The following is a 13372-nucleotide window of genomic DNA, read 5'->3' as shown; positions in this document are numbered from 1 at the left end:
CCTGCAATATGATGTTGTTATTTTAGCAAAATATACGAATATGTGGTTGTTTCTAGGGCCAATTGCGTCAAAATGTTTGGAACAAAATCTGCAGAATAACACTTCTACAAACATCTCACTAAATTTCACTAATTGACCACACATTTTTTTGAGACAAGTTTGTGACCAAAATTCATATTTTTACACCTAATTTGCATATCGTGGATGGACGGACACATGCACGGACGAACAGACGAGCCCATTGTAATAGCAACCCGTTGCGGATGAGGGGGGGGGGTGCTAAAAAAAAATCATGAAAATTCTGGACATACTAAACATTCTTAATATGACAATTCAATATAATATGGGATTACTGATTTATATAATTATGATTTAAAATAAGATGTCAATTGCTATATATCTTGCCGGTTCTCCCCAATGGAAAATGTGAATGCTTTTGATATCATTAGTTACAAACGATAGCGCACTATACCATACACTGTATCTAACTGTGCTAGCGCCCTCATTCGAACAAGGGCAAGGGTATATATAGCAGTATCAACACTTACGCAAAATGGATGTATAAAAATGAAAGGCATCTAGAATGCTAACTTCATGAGAACAGTATGGGATACTTTATCAATCTATTTACATGCCGATAGTAAGAAGATAAGGTATCCGATCAAGATAAGGGAAGGTCGTCCAATATATGGTCCGATATATCCTGTAAATAGAAACAACAAATACATATATGTAGATATATAGGGAAAATGAAGTTACAATCGTCTCCTCTAATGTGCTTAAACATTTAATAATATATATTAATTAATTCGTCGAAATCCAAAGCACAAATCACAACCGGACGTCACATTAGCTGCACCCTTATTCCTTAGTAAGATCCCTCAAGAACAAACAAACAAACAAACAAACAAACAAACAAACAAACAAACAAACAAACAAACAAAAGACCAAACAAACCCTTAATTGTTCTATACAGTCAAACGTGGACTTCATCCTTCCTACAGATTAGTTTGTTAGAAAATTGAAATTCGAATTCGAATTGCTTCAAAATTAGTTTAGATCCCTACTTTATTTCATTCATCATTAAAATTTTCCAAGGTTAAACCTGTAAGACACTGAAATTATGTATAGCCAACCTCAAAAAATCCTTTTTTGTGCATTTCCCAGTCATTGTTTTTTTGAGATTTTGTGTAATTTTCAGAACTGTAGATTTGTTGTAAAATGGTGAAAATAATATAAAGGTACAATATTTTACCAACTTTCTGTGTAAAGTGTGTGTTTATAGTGATTCATCATATAAAACCACTAACCACTTTATTACATCGCTAAAACAAAACTGCATACTGAAAAGATTAACAACTGAACCACTTCTACATGTTACCAAAATAAAAAATAAAATACAATAACAGCGGAGCTATTCTGAGCTATAGGTCGCTTGTTAGATTTAAAGAGAACTTGTACTGTAATACGTTCATAGTTGTTCTTTTGAGTACAATGTTGACCGTTTAGTAGATGTTCCTAAAATCATGTTAAGTCAGTTGTGTAGGATTAAACATTAATTAGCAAATATATGTTTACAAACACATATGGAAGAATTTAGTTCACAGTATGCTTAGCGTTAGGAAACACCGATGGCTATCGACAGTTTGTTTTCAAAGTCTTAGATACCTGATCCTGAAACCGAGTCGGATCGACAAATTCCACCACCACCACCACCATCATCATTAACATCATCGGAGTATCCATGGCCACATGCTCCATCACCATCGTCTGGTAAGTCGCCATTTGTTAAAGATATATTATATCGTAGAATCAAACCTGGCTGTTTAATCAGATCGAAAACAGAACATATTAAAAGTTGCATACTACCTTAAATATGTGATTTATGTATGTATGTATGTATGTATGTATGTATGTATGTATGTATGTATGTTTGTATGTATGTATGTATGTATGTATGTATGTATGTATGTATGTATGTATGTATGTATGTACATGTATGTATGTATGTATGTATGTATGTATGTACTGTTATAGGAATTCTTGTTTTTTATGGGTTACTTATATCAGTATATGTGTTGTATAAGTGTGTTTCTTGTTGTGATTAGTAATGTTGGTAGTCTGTAATCAGATAACAATGTTCGAAGAACACAAATATGAGTACATACCTGTTCAGCATAGCAATTACTGACAGCCAAGTACCAAATCCTAGGACTGACTGACTTAAAAGACCGTCCTCCATTACAATTAAATATTTCTCCATTATCAGTGTATTTGTATAAATCATCATTTTGAGAAATATTATCTCGCCTGCATCCAGACCAGGGGTATGCGTCGGTTAAATTGATAAATTGATTATTTTCAACTTTCAACAGGGCTTCTCTCTCGGTGCACTTCTATAATGAAACAATGAATGAAATATATTATACGATTTTTAAGTCGATCTCACAATGATAAGTTAGCCGTCTTTGAATGAATTTTATTTTTTTTTATAAATCATGGCAATTGAAGGGGTTATATACAATGGTTGAGGTATGCCATTTAAATAGGTCTAGGCCAAACTGGGCTTATTTATAGAAGTGGATTTGTAATTTCCTAAGATTTTTCTTTTTCTTTAGGACGAATATAAACCAGAACATTAAACCATTCTCGTCTTCCAACTGTGTGTAGTATATGACCTTATGGTATGTTTTGTATATCAACGCACTTAATGTATAAATACATAATATTTGTGGTTGCACATGCAATCGCGATAATTTATGCACAGGTACTGAAATAGCAAAACTAAATATTCAAATATATTGAAAAAATTAATATGCAAATATACTGAAATTACAGAACTGAATATACAAATGCAGTGATATAACAGAAATGAATATACAAATATACTGAAATAACAGAACTGGATATATAAATGTAGTGAAATAACAGAACTAAATATACAAATGTAGTTATATAACAGAACTGAATATACAAATGTACTGATATAACAGAACTAAATATACAAATGTACTGAAATAATAGAACTGAATATACAAATGTACTGAAATAATTGAAATGAATATACAAATGTACTGAAATACCAGAACTGAATATACAAATGTACTGAAATAACAGAACTAAATATACAAATGTAGTGAAATAATAGAACTGAATATAGAAATGTACTGAAATAATAGAACTGAATATATAAATATACTGAAATAACAGAACTAAATATACAAATGTAGTGAAATAACAGAACTGAATATACAAATGTACTGATATAACAGAACTAAATATACAAATATACTGAAATAATAGAACTGAATATACAAATGTACTGATATAATAGAAATGAATATACAAATGTACTGAAATAATAGAACTGAATATACAAATGTACTGAAATAATAGAACTGAATACAGAAATGTACTGAAATAATAGAACTGAATATACAAATATACTGAAATAATAGAACTGAATATACAAATATACTGAAATAATAGAACTGAATATACAAATGTACTGATATAATAGAACTAAATATACAAATGTACTGAAATAATAGAACTGAATATACAAATGTACTGATATAACAGAACTGAATATACAAATGTACTGAAATAATAGAACTGAATATACAAATGTACTGAAATAATAGAACTGAATATACAAATATATTGAAATAATAGAACTGAATATACAAATGTACTGATATAATAGAACTGAATATACAAATGTACTGAAATAATAGAACTGAATATACAAATGTACTGAAATAATAGAACTGAATATACAAATATATTGAAATAACAGAACTGAATATACAAATGTAGTGAAATAATAGAACTGAATATACAAATGTACTGATATAACAGAACTGAATATACAAATGTACTGAAATAATAGAACTAAATATACAAATGTAGTGATATAATAGAACTGAATATACAAATGTACTGAAATAATAGAACTGAATATACAAATGTACTGAAATAATAGAACTGAATATACAAATGTACTGATATAACTGAACTGAATATACAAATGTACTGAAATAATAGAACTGAATATACAACTGTACTGAAATAATAGAACTGAATATACAAATGTAGTGAAATAACAGAACTAAATATACAAATGTAGTGAAATAACAGAACTAAATATACAAATATACTGAAATAATAGAACTGAATATAAAAATGTACTAAAATAACAGAAATAAGTATACAAATATACTGAAATAGAACAGAATATAAAAATGTACTGAAATAATAGAACTGAATATAAAAATGAACTGAAATAATAGAACTGAATATACAAATGTAGTGAAATAACAGAACTAAATATACAAATGTACTGAAATAATAGAACTCAATATACAAATGTAGTGAAATAACAGAACTAAATATACAAATGTAGTGAAATAACAGAACTAAATATACAAATGTAGTGAAATAATAGAACTGAATATAAAAATGAACTGAAATAATGGAACTGAATATACAAATGTAGTGAAATAACAGAACTAAATATACAAATGTACTGAAATAATAGAACTCAATATACAAATGTAGTGAAATAACAGGATTGAATATATAAATATACAGAAATAGAACTGAGAATATAAAAATGTACTGAAATAATAGAACTGAATATAAAAATGTACTGATATAATAGAACTAAATATACAAATGTAGTGAAATAATAGAACAGAATATACAAATGTAGTGAAATAATAGAACTGAATATAGAAATGTACTGAAATAACAGAACTGAATATACAAATGTAGTGAAATAACAGAACTGAATATACAAATAAACTGAAATAACAGAAATATGTATAAAAATGTACTGAAATAATAAAACTGAATATGCAAGTGTACTGAAATAATAGAACTGAATGTACAAATGTACTGAAATAATAGAACTGAATGTACAAATGTACTGAAATAATAGAACTGAATGTACAAATGTACTGAAATAATAGAACTAAATATACAAATGTACTGAAATAATAGAACTGAATATACAAATGTAGTGAAATAATAGAACTGAATACAGAAATGTACTGAAATAATAGAACTAAATATACAAATGTACTGAAATAATAGAACTCAATATACAAATGTAGTGAAATAATAGAACTGAATATACAAGTGTACTGAAATAATAGAACTCAATATACAAATGTAGTGAAATAACAGAACTAAATATACAAATGTACTGAAATAATAGAACTGAATGTACAAATGTACTGAAATAATAGAACTGAATATACAAGTGTACTGAAATAATAGAACTCAATATACAAATGTAGTGAAATAACAGAACTAAATATACAAATGTAGTGAAATAATAGAACTAAATATACAAATGTAGTGAAAAAATAGAACTGAATATACAAATATACTGAAATAACAACAGAATATACAAATGTAGTGAAATAACAGAACTAAATATACAAATGTAGTGAAATAACAGAACTAAATATACAAATGTAGTGAAATAATAGAACTAAATATACAAATGTAGTGAAATAATAGAACTGAATATAGAAATGTACTGAAATAACAGAAATAAGTATACAAATGTAATGAAATAACAGAACTGAATATAAAAATGTACTGAAGTAATAGAACTGAATATAAAAATGAACTGAAATAATAGAACTGAATATACAAATGTAGTGAAATAACAGAACTAAATATACAAATGTAGTGAAATAATTGAACTGAATATAGAAATGTAGTGAAATAACAGGATTGAATATATAAATATACAGAAATAGAACTGAATATAAAAATGTACTGAAATAATAGAACTGAATATACAAATGTAGTGAAATAACAGAACTAAATATACAAATGTAGTGAAATAACAGAACTAAATATACAAATGTAGTGAAATAACAGAACTAAATATACAAATGTAGTGAAATAACAGAACTAAATATACAAATGTAGTGAAATAACAGAACTAAATATACAAATGTAGTGAAATAACAGAACTAAATATACAAATGTAGTGAAATAATAGAACTAAATATACAAATGTAGTGAAATAATAGAACTGAATATAGAAATGTACTGAAATAACAGAAATAAGTATACAAATGTAATGAAATAACAGAACTGAATATAAAAATGTACTGAAGTAATAGAACAGAATATAAAAATGAACTGAAATAATAGAACTGAATATACAAATGTAGTGAAATAACAGAACTAAATATACAAATGTAGTGAAATAATAGAACTGAATATACAAATGTAGTGAAATAATAGAACTGAATATAGAAATGTAGTGAAATAATAGAACTAAATATACAAATGTAGTGAAATAACAGAACTGAATATAGAAATGTAGTGAAATAATAGAACTGAATATAGAAATGTAGTGATAAAATATAACTTAATATATGTAGTGAAATAACAGAAATAAGTATACAAATGTACTGAAATAATAGAACTGAATATAGAAATATACAGAAATAGAACTGAATATAAAAATGTACTGAAATAATAGAACTGAATATAAAAATGTACTGATATAATAGAACTAAATATACAAATGTAGTGAAATAATAGAACAGAATATACAAATGTAGTGAAATAATAGAACTGAATATAGAAATGTACTGAAATAACAGAACTGAATATACAAATATACTGAAATAATAGAACAGAATATACAAATGTAGTGAAATAACAGAAATAAGTATAAAAATGTACTGAAATAATAAAACTGAATATGCAAGTGTACTGAAATAATAGAACTCGATATACAAATATACTGAAATTGAACTGAATATACAAATATACTGAAATAATAGAACTGAATATAGAAATGTACTGAAATAATAGAACTGAATATACAAATGTAGTGAAAAAATAGAACTGAATATAGAAATGTAGTGAAATAACAGAAATAAGTATACAAATGTAGTGAAATAACAGAAATAAGTATACAAAAGTACTGAAATAACAGAACTGAAAATAAAAATGTACTGAAGTAATAGAACTGAATATACAAATGTAGTGAAATAACAGAATTGAATATACAAATGTAGCGAAATAACAGAACTGAATATACAAATGTAGTGAAATAACAGAACTGAATATACAAATGTAGTGAAATAACAGAATTGAATATACAAATGTAGTGAAAAAATAGAACTGAATATAGAAATGTAGTGAAATAACAGAACTGAATATACAATTGTAGTGAAAAAATAGAACTGAATATAGAAATGTAGTGAAATAACAGAACTGAATATACAAATGTAGTGAAATAAGAGAACTGAATATACAAATGTAGTGAAATAATAGAACTGAATATACAAATGTAGTGAAATAACAGAACTGAATATACAAATGTAGTGAAAAAATAGAACTGAATATAGAAATGTAGTGAAATAACAGAACTGAATATACAAATGTAGTGAAATAACAGAACTAAGTATACAAATGTAGTGAAATAACAGAACTAAATATACAAATGTAGTGAAATAACAGAACTGAATATACAAATGTAGTGAAATAACAGAACTAAATATACAAATGTAGTGAAAAAATAGAACTGAATATAGAAATGTAGTGAAATAACAGAAATAAGTATACAAATGTAGTGAAATAACAGAACTGAATATAGAAATATACAGAAATAACAGAACTAAATATACAAATGTAGTGAAATAACAGAACTAAGTATACAAATGTAGTGAAATAACAGAACTAAATATACAAATGTAGTGAAATAACAGAACTGAATATACAAATGTAGTGAAATAACAGAACTAAATATACAAATGTAGTGAAAAAATAGAACTGAATATAGAAATGTAGTGAAATAACAGAAATAAGTATACAAATGTAGTGAAATAACAGAACTGAATATAGAAATGTAGTGAAATAACAGAACTGAATATACAAATGTAGTGAAATAACAGAACTAAGTATACAAATGTAGTGAAATAACAGAACTAAATATACAAATGTAGTGAAATAACAGAACTGAATATACAAATGTAGTGAAATAACAGAACTAAATATACAAATGTAGTGAAAAAATAGAACTGAATATACAAATGTAGTGAAATAACAGAACTAAATATACAAATGTAGTGAAATAACAGAACTGAATATACAAATGTAGTGAAATAACAGAACTGAATATACAAATGTAGTGAAATAACAGAACTGAATCTACAAATGTAGTGAAATAACAGAAATAAGTATACAAATGTAGTGAAAAAATAGAACTAAATATACAAATGTAGTGAAATAATAGAACTAAATATAGAAATGTAGTGAAATAATAGAACTGAATATACAAATGTAGTGAAATAATAGAACTAAATATAGAAATGTAGTGAAATAATAGAACTGAATATACAAATATACTGAAATAATAGAACTGAATATACAAATGTAGTGAAATAACAGAACTAAATATACAAATGTAGTGAAATAATAGAACTGAATATACAAATATACTGAAATAATAGAACTGAATATACAAATATACTGAAATAACAGAAATGAATATAAAAATGTACTGAAATAATAAAACTGAATATGCAAGTGTACTGAAATAATAGAACTCAATATACAAATATACTGAAATAGAACAGAATATACAAATATACTGAAATAAGAGAACTGAATATAGAAATGTATTAATATAACACAACTTTATATACAAATGTAGTGAAATAACAGAACTGACTATACAAATGTACTGAAATAATAGAACTGACTATACAAATGTAGTGAAATAACAGAACTGACTATACAAATGTACTGAAATAATAGAGCTGACTATACAAATGTAGTGAAATAACAGAACTAAATATACAAATGTAGTGAAATAACAGAACTAAATATACAAATGTAGTGAAATAACAGAACTGACTATACAAATGTAGTGAAATAACAGGATTGAATATATAAATATACAGAAATAATAGAACTGAATATAAAAATGAACTGAAATAATAGAACTGAATATACAAATGTAGTGAAATAACAGAACTAAATATACAAATGTAGTGAAATAATAGAACTAAATATACAAATGAAGTGAAATAACAGAACTGAATATAGAAATGTACTGAAATAATAGAACTGAATATAGAAATGTACTGAAATAACAGAACTGAATATAAAAATGTACTGAAATAATAGAACTGAATATAAAAATGAACTGAAATAATAGAACTGAATATACAAATGTAGTGAAATAACAGAACTAAATATACAAATATACTGAAATAGAACAGAATATACAAATATACTGAAATAATAGAACTGAATATACAAATGTAGTGAAATAACAGAACTAAATATACAAATGTAGTGAAATAATAGAACTGAATATACAAATATACTGAAATAATAGAACTGAATATACAAATATACTGAAATAACAGAAATGAGTATAAAAATGTACTGAAATAATAAAACTGAATATGCAAGTGTACTGAAATAATAGAACTCAATATACAAATATACTGAAATAGAACAGAATATACAAATATACTGAAATAAGAGAACTGAATATAGAAATGTATTAATATAACACAACTTTATATACAAATGTAGTGAAATAACAGAACTGACTATACAAATGTACTGAAATAATAGAACTGACTATACAAATGTAGTGAAATAACAGAACTGACTATACAAATGTACTGAAATAATAGAACTGACTATACAAATGTAGTGAAATAACAGAACTGACTATACAAATGTACTGAAATAATAGAACTGACTATACAAATGTAGTGAAATAACAGAACTGACTATACAAATGTACTGAAATAATAGAGCTGACTATACAAATGTAGTGAAATAACAGAACTGACTATACAAATGTAGTGAAATAACAGAACTGACTATACAAATGTAGTGAAATAACAGAACTGACTATACAAATGTAGTGAAATAACAGGATTGAATATATAAATATACAGAAATAATAGAACTGAATATAAAAATGAACTGAAATAATAGAACTGAATATACAAATGTAGTGAAATAACAGAACTAAATATACAAATGTAGTGAAATAATAGAACTAAATATACAAATGAAGTGAAATAACAGAACTGAATATAGAAATGTACTGAAATAATAGAACTGAATATAGAAATGTACTGAAATAACAGAACTGAATATAAAAATGTACTGAAATAATAGAACTGAATATAAAAATGAACTGAAATAATAGAACTGAATATACAAATGTAGTGAAATAACAGAACTAAATATACAAATGTAGTGAAATAATAGAACTAAATATACAAATGTAGTGAAATAACAGAACTGAATATAGAAATGTACTGAAATAATAGAACTGAATATAGAAATGTACTGAAATAACAGAAGTGAATATACAAATGTACTGAAATAACAGAACTGAATATACAAATGTAGTGAAATAATAGAACTGAATATACAAATGTACTATAATAACAGAACTGAATATAGAAATGTAGTGAAATAATAGAACTGAATATAGAAATGTAGTGAAATAATAGAACTGAATATAGAAATGTAGTGAAATAATAGAACTGAATATACAAATGTAGTGAAATAATAGAACTGAATATAGAAATGTAGTGAAATAACAGAACTGAATATACAAATGTACTGAAATAATAGAACTGAATATAGAAATGTAGTGAAATAACAGAACTAAATATACAAATATACAGAAATAGAACTGAATATACAAATGTAGTGAAATAACAGAAATAAGTATACAAATATATTGAAATAATAGAACTGAATATAGAAATGTAGTGAAATAATAGAACTGAATATACAAATGTAGTGAAATAATAGAACTGAATATAGAAATGTAGTGAAATAACAGAACTGAATATACAAATGTACTGAAATAATAGAACTGAATATAGAAATGTAGTGAAATAACAGAACTAAATATACAAATATACAGAAATAGAACTGAATATACAAATGTAGTGAAATAACAGAAATAAGTATACAAATGTAGTGAAATAACAGAATTTAATATATAAATATACAATAATAGAACTGAATATAAAAATGTACTGAAATAACAGAACTGAATATAAAAATGTACTGAAATAACAGAAATAAGTATACAAATGTAGTGAAATAACAGAACTAAGTATACAAATGTAGTGAAATAACAGAACTAAATATACAAATGTAGTGAAATAACAGAACTAAATATAAAAATGTACTGAAATAACAGAAATAAGTATACAAATGTAGTGAAATAACAGAACTAAATATACAAATGTAGTGAAATAACAGAACTGAATATACAAATGTACTGAAATAACAGAAATAAGTATACAAATGTACTGAAATAATAGAACTGAATATACAAATGTACTGAAATAATAGAACTGAATATACAAATGTAGTGAAATAATAGAACTGAATATAGAAATGTAGTGAAATAATAGAACTCAATATAAAATGTACTGAAATAGAACTGAATATAGAAATGTATTGATATAAGTGAACTGAATATACAAATATACTGAAATAATAGAACTGAATATACAAATATACTGAAATAATAGAACTGAATAAACAAATATACTGAAATAATAGAACTAAATATACAAATGTATTGATATAACAGAACTTAATATACAATGTAGTGAAATAACAGAACTGAAATACAAGTTTAATGAAATAACAGGACTGAATATACAAATATACTGAAATAACAGGACTGAATATGCAAGTGTACTGAAATGATATAATTGGATATTCAAAATGAAATAATAAAACTAGAAGTGCTGATGTAGTGCAATAATATAAAACTGAGTATGCACAGTTTGTATACCCAAAAAGTAGCTTACCTCAATGTTGCCTTTATTGAGTTCATTCCAACTATCATTAGTGTACAAGAGTATATGTTTTGGGTTGCATATTTCTGGAAGTAAACGAAGGTGATATTTTAAAAGAATTGTACATAATATGCATATTAGTTCAGAATTTTGCAATTTTAATTCACTGAAGGGAAGTAACAATCATATTAAGAATTGTACATAATATGCATATTAGTTCAGTGTTTTGTGTTCTGTAAATGGGTGTTGGAACAAACCATGTTTTGTCCTTACTACATAGGCATTCAGTTTACATTCTGTTAAATGTTCTCTGTCTCATTACTAATTCATACTTGGATAACTGAGAACATTAATAATGATTGCTCATAAAAATCAATCTACTTGAGCCTATAACATCGTCTCTTTGTCCAAATTGTGAAAAATTAAGTAACTGTTTTACTTACAACAGGATATTGTTAATGAAATCGAAATCTTGCAATGTCTGATAAGAAGCAATAAGCTGTTAAGCATTCCCAATCCTTGAGTAAACAAAAAGAGATAAAATCGTCATATAAAACAAAAATTAAGTAAAGAATCGTTTGCTTCCGATAACCCGACCGACCCTAGTTTAAACCACAGACCCTAAACGTTTCATTTTTTTAAATTTAAAAACAAAGTTAAGAAATTCCTTGTCTTGCGGACCTTACTGTACGTAAGTTTCTTTCCCCTGTCATGTCTGTACATATTTCATAAGGTGAATTTTGACCGACATTCCGTTTATTTTTGGGTCAAAGTATAGTATCTTTTTTAAAAATAAAAACTTTTAAAAAGTCACAGATAAAGCAAAATAAAATAAAATCCTGTCCTAACTACCCAATCTTCTGAGGCCATGTTATCGGAAATACACAAGTATTTTTTTCTTTCTTTCCCAATAAAGTCAAATGGGTTGCGTTCAAACCAGAACATCTTTTGTGTTACTGTGTGGGTGAACCTGATTGATTATCCGGGTTTATCATGGTGTACAACGGTTCAAATGTGTACACTTGGTTGTGAATCGGGGTTGATGCGCGCGCATTCTATTGGGATGCCAGATAGATTCATTGTTTTCGGTTATCAAATATGGCGTCGGAGAGCGATTAACATAATCTGAAGGTATATATTTATGTAATATTTACTCAAATTAGCAAAACAACGTACTTGCATGTGAAGCTAGGAGTTGAAATATAATTTTCGAGTAGCTGTACAATTTTTCTGCAGTCTGTCGGGAGAGTTCATAGCAGTCTATCGGTAGAGGTCCTATTTGAATAACTGAGTACTGTCAGACAGCGCTTGATTGGATCCCAGGATTGGATTCCTCAGTCGAACTAACCCTAGCATGTGACGATGTAAGCGGGTCATAACCCGTGTGAAATCGACCGGGTCACTCTGTCATGTTCACCCTAGTCATGATACAATCCATTAAATGGCACAGCGATTATGTTACGTATAAAACATTAACAATTACATACATACATACATACATACATACATACATACATACATACATACAT

General features: G+C 26.2%; 1 long non-coding RNA gene across 1 annotated transcript; it reads right to left on the bottom strand.

Annotated features, from left to right (window-relative positions):
* Positions 1-632: 632 nt before the first annotated feature.
* Positions 633-11929, bottom strand: LOC144439704 (uncharacterized). Its single transcript, XR_013481142.1, has 4 exons — positions 11856-11929; positions 2169-2396; positions 1669-1822; positions 633-703 (listed from the first exon to the last, which is right to left on the bottom strand). It is a non-coding gene; the product is annotated as an uncharacterized LOC144439704 (long non-coding RNA).
* Between the last annotated feature and the right edge of the window lie 1443 nt (positions 11930-13372).

The sequence above is a fragment of the Glandiceps talaboti genome, chromosome 9 (assembly GCF_964340395.1).
Source record: "Glandiceps talaboti chromosome 9, keGlaTala1.1, whole genome shotgun sequence".
Lineage (NCBI taxonomy): Eukaryota > Metazoa > Hemichordata > Enteropneusta > Spengelidae > Glandiceps > Glandiceps talaboti.
This window is presented reverse-complemented; position numbering and strand designations above follow the sequence as displayed.